Here is a 12,131-nt window from a genome sequence, read left to right as displayed (position 1 = left end):
CATGTGGGTGAGATAAAAGGCTGATGACACCCCCAGTAGCCATATTGGGTCCTTTTTCATCACCATCAATGCCATCTCTGCCAATCCATGCATACTTCCAATTTGTTATCCATATGCGGACCATTTTTATATGGACTTTCCAGCCACATCTGGGCTGTTCTAGTCTGCCTTTTGCTCACTAGTCATCCTGTGTATGCCTAAATAATGCAGGCTCATTTTAACTCAATCTTAGATCAAGTGTGGGTACAAAAGTATATCTGCTAGGCAAGCATCTTCTACATCAAGTAACAAATCCTAAAGTTAAATGGAAATTATTTTTAGGTTGACTGGGCAGGTAGCACAGAAGATGGGGCCTCCAGAGATGTGACATCTGGCATGAGTGGATACATGCAGACACACAACACACACACACACACACACACGTACACACAAATGCACATGTGCACACACAAGCATATTTGTGCCCTCTCTTTTCCCTCTTCCCCCACATAGTGGCTCCTTCCTGACTCCCTCATTTCCTCCCCACTCCCACCCCCAGGGCCAAAGCAGACACTTCAGCACTGACTCATGATCTCCCTCATCTTGTTTCCAGTCTAGGAATCTCACCTCCTCACCTTGGCTATGAGGTCTTCTGAGGCAAGAATGATGCCTGTTCTTTCTTGGGCATGTCCTCCCAGCCTGGCCAGCCAGAGGCCTGGACACCTAAGAGCTGCTGGCCTTTCCTTGAACTCTGAGGGCTTCTGTGGAACAGAGAGGTAAGAGGTTAGATGCCCAATAATAGAGGCTCTCCAGAGAAGTCCCCCCTGCCCAACACAGTCCGCTCTGCCCCCCAAGGAATCTGCCTGTCTTGACCCAGCTGGTTGCCAGGATAATGAGGGTTTTCTCCTTTGGTAGAACTCTCTTAGAGGAACTGCACTAAGTGGGTAATCTGCTTGGAGCTGGACTAGTGGGGATCAGCTCAACAAGAATGTCCTTGTTTCCAAGCATCTCCATTGCACAAGCATGCAGTGCCAATTCCTGTCCAAGCCTCTCCTTGGGGCTGGCTGGAAACCCAGCACATTTGGAAGCAGCTTGCCACCAGCCAGAGCTGCAGGTCCTGGATGTCCAGCAGTTACATACCCAAGGCCAGCCCAGGCTCACAAGTCACTTTGTCCACAGCCCTAAGGGAGGAACAGCTTGCTCCCCAGTGTCTGCAAAAGGCTCCCACACAACCACCTTGAACCCTGGAGCCCTTCCCAGCGGTGGGAGGCTGGACAAGGCCAGGACACCATTAAGGAATCCCTGACTGGGGTGAGGAATCTCGGGGCCAGCTGGCCTTGCTGCTTCTGGTTCCGCACTGAGCCTGGATCCTATCCACTTACTATCCAAATCCAATGTATGCCCCTCTCCTGTCCTGTGGTATCCCAGGGCAGAGGCCTCATATAGCACATCTCTGTAGCCTGAAGCTAGCTCAGAACAACCATAGGAATTGTATGCAGAACAGATCTGCACCTATGCACAGCTCACACCAACATCCCTAGGCCCAGAGCCCAAGCCCAGGCCTATAGCAGTCTCCACCTCTCTTCCCCAGCTCAGAACCCTCACTTAGTAAGTTTCATTAACTGTTTAGAGCCCATCAGGTAATAAATTATCCCCTTATTGGCTCCCTAAAGGAGCCAGGCTGGGCCAGATATCCTCAAACTGAAGTGTTGGGAGGAAATGGTACTCCCCGTCAGAGGAGGGAGCCCCCACAGGAGGCCATGCTACTCGGAAACGTCTCGCTTCCCACATGGTTCCCAGTCCCTGCCTGGCCCAAGCCTAAGTCCCAGCAGACCACAGGCCAAGTGGGGCTTTTCCATGCCTTGCTGGATCTCAGCCTCCATGAGAAGGCTCTGGAAGGACTAAGAATCTCAGGCTGGGCCAGCTAGACAAGCCCAGAGGGACATTGCCACTGGGGCCCAAAGAGGGGCAACAGGCGCCAGGCCACCCAGTCAGCACTTGGTTGAGCCAGAGGGCAGCCTCTTGCCCCTGCCCTCCAGGATGGCACTCGAGCCCATCTTTGGGCTCAGGGAGCGCGTCCCTCCACCCCAACAATGCTTCTATTCCAGGAGAAGTCTAAGCACCCGTGGGGCAGCCAGCACTGCCCAAATGCAAAGGGCTTCTTGGGGCTCCAACAACCACAGTCAGCTCTTCCCTCCATCTCTATAGCCCCCACTCCAGCCCTCACCCCTTCCCAGCCTCACTCCCTGACCTCCAACACAGGCAACCAACCAGTCATTAGTCTGATGGCTATCATTCCAAACACTTTGTTTTTTCTATGAAATTACATATCTCTGTGTGTCTGTGTTGAGATAAAAATGTAGACTTTTGTAGGTATTTTTTAAATGTGAATGGGATTATACTGTGCATATTAGCCAGAAACTTGCTTTATTATCAGGTGTACAATAAAATGATTCAATATTTGTGTATTCTGAAATGTGCTTTTTCACTTCACACTTTTATTAGGGCTCTTTGTACATCAGACACACAAAACAACACAACAATTCTTCTTCTTGTCTTCTTTTTACACGGGTTTATTTATCCCATTTTCTAGTGATGGACATTCAAACTGTTTCCAGTTTTTCACTGTTACAGTGATGTACTAACGTTCTTAAACCTTCTTGTGCCATATCAGAGGGGCTCTCTACATAGATTCCTGGAAGTCGACTGAATGCTCTCATCTCCCCCTTCAACTTGGGGAACTTCAGGGCTCACTTTCACCCACGGGCAGCGTACTAGTATCTATTCTTGTACAAAGGGCAGTTCCCTCTTCAGGAAACACCGAGGACCAGCTCTTAGCACTGTTCTATACCCCACTGCACGGCTATGGACCTCACAGACATCACCGTCTCCCTGGAACATCCTCACCCTCCATCTCACCTGAACTGCGTCTATGTGCAGGTCCATCGATGGCCTTCTCAAGAAACTCCCTAACTGTACCACCACAGCTCCCAAGATGGCTTGTTTTACCTTGACTACCTTCATATGCTTACGGAATTATCTTCCTAAATGGTCCTAAGTCCCTTGAAGACAAATCTGCCCTAAGATAGAGCCTTGTTTGTGTAGGGCTTGTTAAATGTGTGCTATTCTATATATAAAAGCCTAATATGCAAATTGTCCCCTTGGGCTGTTGTTCGACCAGGAGTTTGACTGGGAGAATGGGGAGTTTGACCACTTGCTATGACGTGTGCTGACCATCAGGGGTGGTACGGAACATGGCAGGTGTCAGCGACAGTGGAGGTGCTGTGGGCCCCGATAGGCCCTGATGAGAACGAGACCACGGCGGGATGGTGGAGCAGGTGAGCAGGTGGGTGGCACCAGGCCAAGGCAGGTCTGAGCGGGGCCTGCTCGCCCCCCCCCCCCCCAGACAGCGACCAATGGCAGTGGCAGGGGGTGGGACCACAACCCGGTATGGTGGAGCAGGTGAGGGGGCGGTGCCAGGCCAAGGCAGGGTACCAGGCGGGGCTGCGGGGCTGTGAGACACATATTCATGCACTGGGCCTCTAGTTTTTAATAAAACCAAGTTACCCTCAGTAAATGCATGGGAGCGGTTTCTGTAAGGTTGCTAGATTGGGGGGTGGGGTGAGGGGGAGGATTTGCTTTGATTTATCAGAAACCCTGGGAAAGGGTGAAAGGCTTTTGCTTGAACTGTTCAACTTGACTTGGAGCCAGTGCCTTTGGTTCTTGGTGGTTATTGGATTAGGCCAGGCCCCTCAGCTCCGAGTGGGGTGTCTCACACTTAGATTCTGGTCAAGGCTCTGACTTGGCTGGAGTTACTGTCTGCCGCCAGTTTCCGGGGAGGCATTTGGAGGCCCCAGGGATCTACATTGCCTTCTGCCATCTGTGGCCACTGGGCTGGGTCTGAGAGTCTGAGGAGAGACAGGTGGCCTGGCTGGCACATCATCCAGACATCTCCTGGTGCTGGTCCGTACCGTCCTAAACCAGTTGGCAAAGACTGCAGAGGGGTGCCTCTCCCAGGCATGCATTTATAGTGCACCACAGAAAGAGCCAAGGCTGGGTCCTGCCAGGGCAGTGTCTTCAGCCACAGATACTGTCTGGGCAGCTTTTCTCTCTATCCCAAACCCCTGCTGCAGCCCCTGCCTGGAGCCCAGGAGGCGGAAACTGCTGGATTAGTACTCTCTTGAATGCCAAAGTATGTGCTTTGCACAGAGCTTGCCATAGATAGGCAGCCAGCAGAAATTTACCAAATGACCAACAGAATGAATGTCTCTCTCCCTTAGAGGAGGCCACCTAATGCCATTGACCATATGTGAGAGGATAAGGACTGGATTCCAGAAACAGAGGAGACAGAAGAAAGTGTGAGCAAATCACACCTGCATCTGTGCAGTCTTCCCAGATTTCATGTTTTCCCTTCAGGATTCCACCCCCCAGATGTCTACAGGCACTCCGATGCTAAGGGCAAGTGATCCAGTTTTCCTAACACTCTAAAACGGTGACATTTCAAGTGTGATTTGTGACCAGCAGCATCAGCAGCACCTGAGAGCTTATTAGAAATGCAGATTCTCATGCCCGACTCCGGACCTAATGAATCAGAGTCTGTACTTGAATCAGATCCCAGGTAACTGTGTGCATGTTAACACTGGACAAGTACGACCTGAAGCAGCTAGTGATTAAACATAGGACTTCTCACTTGGCTGCTAAGATGTGGCAAACTACATTTGGGGCTTCTACCTACCTTGATGACTCAAATTATTGAGTCAGATATTTTCTGTATCCCCAGCCCTTGAATACTGTCTAGAACAAGCATGTCAAACTCGAAGGCTAACATGGGCCAAATAAACAAGGTTTAAGTTTATGTGGGCTGCCAAAAAACAAAAGCTTCAATTTTCATAGAAACGTAGGTTTATTTTGATAGAGACATGCTGAATACAAAGGGCTGAAATAAATGTGTAATCGTTAACATAAAATAATAGAACATTTTAATAAAAATTAGTATTTTTTTTCTTGAACATTAACTTACCAGACATTGAATAACTGCACAAATTAATAAGCATAATGTAAGTAAATCTATTTTTCTTGTTCTCCGAAAGCGAAATATTTCCTATTGCGCACACCAAATAAGTCAGTACAAGACTAATGACATGGCAGGCAATCCGCTGCTAAAATATTTGCTGCTAAAATATAGTATTAGTGGAGAGAAATGGTGCACCTGTGCGTAAGGCATGTAAGAATGAAAGAGGATTGCCGAAACCGGTTTGGCTCAGTGGATGGAGTGTCGGCCTGCGGACTGAAAGGTCCCGGGTTCGATTCCGGTCAAGGGCATGTACCTGGGTTGCGGGCACATCCCCAGTAGGAGATGTGCAGGAGGCAGCTGATCGATGTTTCTCTCTCATCGATGTTTCTAACTCTCTATCTCTCTCCCTTCCTCTCTGTAAAAAATCAATAAAATATATTTAAAAAAAAAAAAAAAAAAAGAATGAAAGAGGATTATAGTAATCAGTCATTAGCGAATATTGTAGTTCATTGTTAATAATTATGTATAACAGGATATTGTAAAAATTAAGTTATGAAATTTTTTTGGAAATTTTTATTAAAACGTTTCTCACATACTATTATATTGGCCAGGCTGCAAAAATATTCGTTGTGGGCCACATGCGGCCTGTGGGCCACAAGTTTGACATGCCTGGTCTGGAACATAGTAGGCACTCAGTAAATATGCCACGAATAAATATTGAACAATTCCTGTGCTCTTCTTTCTATTTAACATGTTCAGGGTATGCTGGACTTCTGTTTCTGGACATCAATTGCAAGTTATTAGAAGAATTTTTGTTTCCAGTGGAAGAACAGATATTGTTAAATGAGCAATTACTGAGTGCCAGGTCGATGCCATATCATGTGGATAAGTTCTCAGTCTTTTATGAAGTATGGTTCAAGGCCAAGGGCATCAAACATGACCAGGTGCTTGTTTAAAAATGTAGATCCCTGGGCCCTGCTCCAGACCTGCCCATTGAGAACCTTTGGAGATGAGACCCACAAGTCTGCATTTTTAAAAAATATATATTTTATTGATTTTTTTACAGAGAGGAAGGGAGAGAGACAGAGAGTTAGAAACATCGATGAGAGAGAAACATCGATCAGCTGCCTCCTGCACACCTCCTACTAGGGATGTGCCTGCAACCAAGGTACATGCCCTTGACCGGAATCAAACCTGGGACCTTTCAGTCCGCAGGCCGACACTCTATCCACTGAGCCAAACTGGTTAGGGCAGAAGTCTGCATTTTTAACAAACATCCCAGGCACACTAAAGTTTGAAAATTATTGCATCCCTAGTTTACAAAGGAAACTAAGGAACAGAGAGATTAACTGACTTGTGCAAAATCACAGAGTAGGTGAATGGTGGAGATAGGCCTCAAACCCAAGACTGCCCAAATCCAGAATCCACAGTTTTAACCACATTGTCTATTATTATGCTGGAAAAACTCATGCCCAGGCTGACTGTGTATATTTAACCACGTATATCATTTTGTGTGTATCTCACGTTTTCCTAATGTTTGCTATATCATTCTTGTGGAGTCTTGGAAGGCAGTGAATGTGTTTTATTTTTCTCAGTGTCTGCAGCATACATTACCATGCCTAGAACCTGGGAGATCCTCAACAAAAGTTGTTTGGATTGAGTTTCTACAGATACGTAGTTATCCATCCATATAAACATAGATACTCAGAGGACATCTCATTTTCAGGTAGACTCTTAAAACAAGCTATAACAACTGTAAACTTTCCTGCCTTCTCTGGAACCCACTCCGTCAAACTTTTGCTCATGTCATTCATTGATATAGCTATTGTCAAGATCACCAGTCACTTCAACCTGGATGAACCTAATGATCAATAATTGTTGGCCCTTATCTCACCTGACTCCTTGGCAGCTTTGGACATTGAACCTTTTCTTCCTCCTGAAACTCTTCATTTGGCTTCTAACCTCTCTGGATTCTCCTCCTCCTCCTCCTCTTCCTCCTCCTCCTCCTTTCATCCCCCGCCCCCCCAATTTTGTTATTGTGGTTAAATAGACAGCATAAATTGTATTACTGTAACTATTTTTAAGTGTGCAGTTGTGATATTAAATATATTCACATTATTGTGCAACCATGACTACCATTCATCTTCGGAACTCTTTCATCTTGCAAAACTGAAACTGGACTCATTAAACAATAATTCCCCATTTCCCCCTCTCTCCAGCCCCTGGCAACCACATTCTACTTTCTGTCTCTATGAATGTCACCACTCTAGATATCTCATACAAGGGGAATCACACAGTATTTATGTTTTCGTGACTGGCTTGTTTCATTTAGCGTAAGAACCTCAAGGTTCATTAATGCTGTAGCACATTGCAGAATTTCCTTCCTTTTTAAAGATGAATAATATTCCATTGGATGTATATACCACATTTTGCTCATCCATTCATCCATCAAATGGACACCAGGGTTGCTTCCACATTTTAGCTATTGTGAATAATGCTGTGAGTATGAGTGTACAGATATCTCTTCAAGATTCTGCTTTCAATTTTGGGGGGAATGTATCCAGAAATGGAATTGCTGGAACATAGGTAATTCTATTTTTTAATTTTTTGAGGAATGGCTGTACTATTTTACATTCCCACCAATAATACACAAGGGTTCTAATTTCTCCACATTCTCATAAACTCTTGTTTTCTGTGTTTTTGTTTTGCTTTATTTGTTTGTTATTATCTTAGCCATCCTGAGTATGAGGTGGTATCACTCTGTAGTTTTGATTTGCATTTACCTAGTGGTTAGTAATGTTGAGTATCTTTTTGTGTGCTTATTGGCCGTTTGTATCTCTTCCTTGGAGAAATGTCTAGATACTTCTTTTTTAACATCTTGCTGATTCCTCCTAACTTTGCAGTGCCCAAGGGTACTATCCGTGGAACACTTCTTTTTCTTCTTTTAAAATATATTTTTATTGATTTCAGAGAGGAAGGGAGAAAGAGAGAGAGATAGAAACATCATTGATGAGAATCATTCATTGGCTGCCTCCTGCATGCCCCCTACTGGGGATTGAGCCTGCAACCTGGGCATGTGCCCTTGACTGGAATCGAACCCAGGACCCTTCAGTCCGCAGGCTGACGCTCTATCCACTGAGCCAAACCAGCTAGGGCAACCACTTCTTTTTCTACACTCACTTCCTTAGTGATCTCAAACAGCCTTATATCTTTAAATATCATCTACCTACTGACCACTATCAAATGACATCTTCAGCCCAGACCTTGCCCTTGAGCTGAGGCTACCATTTCTAGCTGCCTACCGGATGGCTGCACTTAGATGTCTAATGGTATCTCGAGTTTAACATGTCCAACACTGACCTCCTTATCTTCCCCCAAAACCTACTTCTTCCACAGTTTCCCCCATCTCGGTTACTGACAGCTCCATCTTTCCATTGGCACAAGGCAAACCTCTTGTCCTCATCCTTGACTTCTGGTTTTCTCACACCCCATCAACAAATCCTGTCAGAGCCATCTTCAAAATATACAGAATTTGACCACTTCCATTGCTACCGCCATAGTCCAAGTTAACATCAGCTTTTACCTGATTTACTTCCGTGACCTCCTCACTGGTCTTCCTGCTTCAGCTTTTCCTCCTTCCGTCTGTCTCCATCCAGCAGCAGAGTAACCCTTAAAATCGGCAGCACATCATGCTACTCTTCTGCTCAAAACTGTTCACATTACTCCCAGAAAAGCCGGGTTTCTAATAATGCCCTCTATAACTCTTCTTTGTACGGGTACGTATTAAGTACATTCTTGCCTCGGGGCCTTTGCGCCTGCTGGTCTCTCAGTCGACACAGTGGCTCTCAACCTTTTCTTTGTGCCATGGACTCCTTCTGAGTGTAACATCTTCAAATCCATAAAATAAGTTATGTAAATAATAAAGAAAACTATATTGACATACAAATCTCAAACTATTTTAAAATGTGTAATATAGTACTTTATGTTTCTTATTAACTCATTAAATTATAAGAGCTAGCAGCATTTTGAAGTAGTGATGAGTATAGTGATATTTTAGATATTTTCGACAACTATAATGTGATATGGAAATATCTGATTTCTGCTAGCAACAATGTCACAGGTGCTGCTACGATCACTGTGATTTGCTGTCTGCATTCATAATTGAAGAGCATGCTGAATTTTAATTAGTGAAAATAAAGATATATGTGTATTTTCCCTTCTAAGATCAAGACTCCCTGAATTTTATACACAGACCTCTAGAGGGGAGGGGTATGTGTGGACTCCAGTTAAGAACCCTGAGCTTAGGAAGCTCTTTCCCCATAAATCTCATAGCTCACGCCTTCACCTCCTTTTACTCAAAAGCCACCTTCTCAGTGAGTTCTTTCCTGAGGACTCTAAATTGCATCCCCACGTTCCCTTATCTCCCTTTCGCACTTAATTTTTCTCCACAGCACTACCTTCAAACATGACATATAGTTTTTTACTTTCTTTTTTTTTATAGCAAGTTCTTTTTTTTCTTCTTTTAAATATATTTTTATTGATTTCAGAGAGGAAGGAAGAGGGAGAGAGAGATGGAAACATCAACAATGAGAGAGAATCATTGATCGGCTGCCTCCTGCACGCCTCCTACTGGGGATCGAGCCAGCAACCCAGGCATGTGCCCTTGACTGGAATCAAACCCGGGACCCTTTGGTCCACAGGCCGATGTTCTATCCACTGAGCCAAACCAGCTAGGGCTATTTTTTTTTTTTTTTTACTTTCTAAGCAAGTTGTATAACCCTAACCAGTTTTGCTCAATGGATAGAGCTTCAGCCTGAGGACTGAAGGGTTCCAGGTTCAATTCCATTCAAGGGCACATGCCCAGGTTGTGGGCTCAATTCCCAGAAGGGCGCATGCAGAAGGCAGCCAATCAGTGATTCTCATCATTGATGTTTCTATCTCTCTCTCTCAGTACCCCTTCCTCTCTGAAATCAATAAAAAATATATATATATATTTAAAAAATAAATAAATTGTGTATCTCCTTTTACTAGAAAGTTCCATGAGAGCAGGCTTTTTTGTCTGCCATTGTAGCGCTGTGTCCCCAGCACCTAGAATGGTACCTGGCATCCAGAAAGCACTCAATAAGTATTTGTTGGGGGAAAAAGAGTGATTATATCTCTAAGAACTCTATGTTTCTTCTTATTTTTTTTTTCTGTAAAAAGTTAATGATTTGTGAGACTTTTAGTAAACATTAAAAAGTTATAATTAGCTTTGTGGCTATCATTCTGTTAACATTTCCAAGGTTAACCTTAAACAGCAGAGCACTGAAAAAATAAATAAATAAATAAATAAACAGCAGAGCACTGTAGGAACCCAAGGATTCTGATGGAGCTTCCAGTCCTAAACAAGCAGTAGCTTCCAAGGACATTTTAGGGGACATGGGTCATACCCAGACTCAGGGAATCACTTCAGAATCAAGGTGCTGCACATAAGATTCTTTCTTACCTGCTGTACAGCAATCAGGCCTCCATCCTCAATCAAACCATTAATGCTAATTCTGTTTATCTCTGGCAGTGTGGCAAATGGAAAGCACATAGGCTTCACGGTCAGCTGGACTAGGTGCCAATTCTGCTACCACTTGCTAGCCTGCCTGATTGTTGGTAAGTTACTAAACCTCTCAGAATAGGTAAGATGGGTTTTTGTGAGGCTGAAATGGGATGGCATATACAGTATATAGCACAGATAGGGCACTGTATAAATGGTCATTCCCTCCCTCTTCCATATCTCTAGGTCATTTTTTAAAAATATGTTTTTATTGATTTCAGAGAGGAAAGGAGAGGGAGAGAACAACAGAAATATCAATGATGAGAGAGAATCAATGATTGGCTGCCGCCCGCACACCCCCAACTGGGGATCGGACCCATAACCCACGCCTTGATCAGAATCAAACCCAGGACCCTTCAGTCCACAGGCCCACGGTCTACCCACTGAGCCAAACCAGCTAGGGCTCTAGGTCATTTTTTATTTTTTAAAAAATATATTTTATTGATTTTTTACGGAGAGGAGGGAAAGGGATAGAGAGTTAGAAACATCAATGAGAGAGAAACATCGATCAGCTGCCTCTTGCACACTCCCTACTGGGGATGTGCCCGCAACCAAGGTACATGCCCTTGACCAGAATCGAACCTGGGACCTTTCAGTCTGCAGGCTGACGCTCTATCCACTGAGCCAAACCAGCTAGGGCTCTTGCCAAGGTTTGTGGGATCCTGATGGCCAAGAGCATGTCCAGTCCTCTCCTGCATGTAAACCCTCTGCAACTAGACCTAACCAGAGCAGTCCCCTTGGACTGTGCCACTGTAAATCGGTGCCTTCCCCCCCACCTCAGATGTGTGGCTGAGACTGACATCTGGACCTTGGTCACAAAGCCCACCATCTGTCACAGCTTCTTCTGGCTTTCCCTTTTGCCGACACTGGGAGATCTTGTATATGTCCTCATAGAGGGTAAGACACATATCACTGTCCCCAGTTTTTTAGCATTAAGAGCTTTTAGAGGGCTCATTCACCCTTCCAAAAGGTAGGCACCAGGGAAAGTGCTAATGTGCACTGTGCACTCTGAGCCAGGCCCTGCTTTACACACATAGCATGTATGTGTACATATATACATATATGTACATATATACACATGTGTATATATGTACACATGGCCTTAGGAACCCTGCCACCACTCCATTCCACAGAAGAGGAAAAAGAGAACCAGAGAGATGAATTCACTTGCCCACATCAAGCAGCTTCTGAACTGAAGGGTCAGGATTAGAACCCAAGTATTTAACCATTTTTTTACATGCCCACAGCCTATCACTGTCGCTGACTCGGGCTTTGGCAAATCCTGCTAACTGACCACTGAGAGCTAAAGCTAAGTGGGAGGTGATACACAGACTGTCAGTCTTGCCAGACCAGCCCTCCCAGACTTTGTGAATGAAGGAGAAATATTGAACTGACTCCCTTGAGCTCCTGTTTCTTTCTTGCAAAAGTGCTTATTTCAGCATCCGTCATCTCCTTCTTTGTTGTGTAGACAATCAGTCCCTCAGAAGATTTGTGCTGTTATGAGTTTATTATTAGATTTATTTCTCCTATAAGAAATGTGCTCACAACATCCCA

At 44.8% G+C, this 12,131-nt stretch overlaps 1 long non-coding RNA gene across 1 annotated transcript in view; it reads left to right on the top strand.

Moving 5' to 3' along the window:
* The window catches only part of LOC118658982, a 75,128-nt gene extending 70,279 nt beyond the window's left edge, over nucleotides 1-4,849 (top strand). The window contains exons 3-5 of the long non-coding RNA XR_004968415.1: nucleotides 593-755; nucleotides 2,654-3,317; nucleotides 4,260-4,849. This is a non-coding gene — a long non-coding RNA (uncharacterized LOC118658982). The remainder of the gene's footprint in view (nucleotides 1-592; nucleotides 756-2,653; nucleotides 3,318-4,259) is intronic.
* Nucleotides 4,850-12,131: the final 7,282 nt, after the last annotated feature.

The sequence above is a fragment of the Myotis myotis genome, unplaced genomic scaffold (genome assembly GCF_014108235.1).
Source record: "Myotis myotis isolate mMyoMyo1 unplaced genomic scaffold, mMyoMyo1.p scaffold_m19_p_6, whole genome shotgun sequence".
NCBI classification, from domain to species: Eukaryota; Metazoa; Chordata; class Mammalia; order Chiroptera; family Vespertilionidae; genus Myotis; species Myotis myotis.
This window is presented reverse-complemented; position numbering and strand designations above follow the sequence as displayed.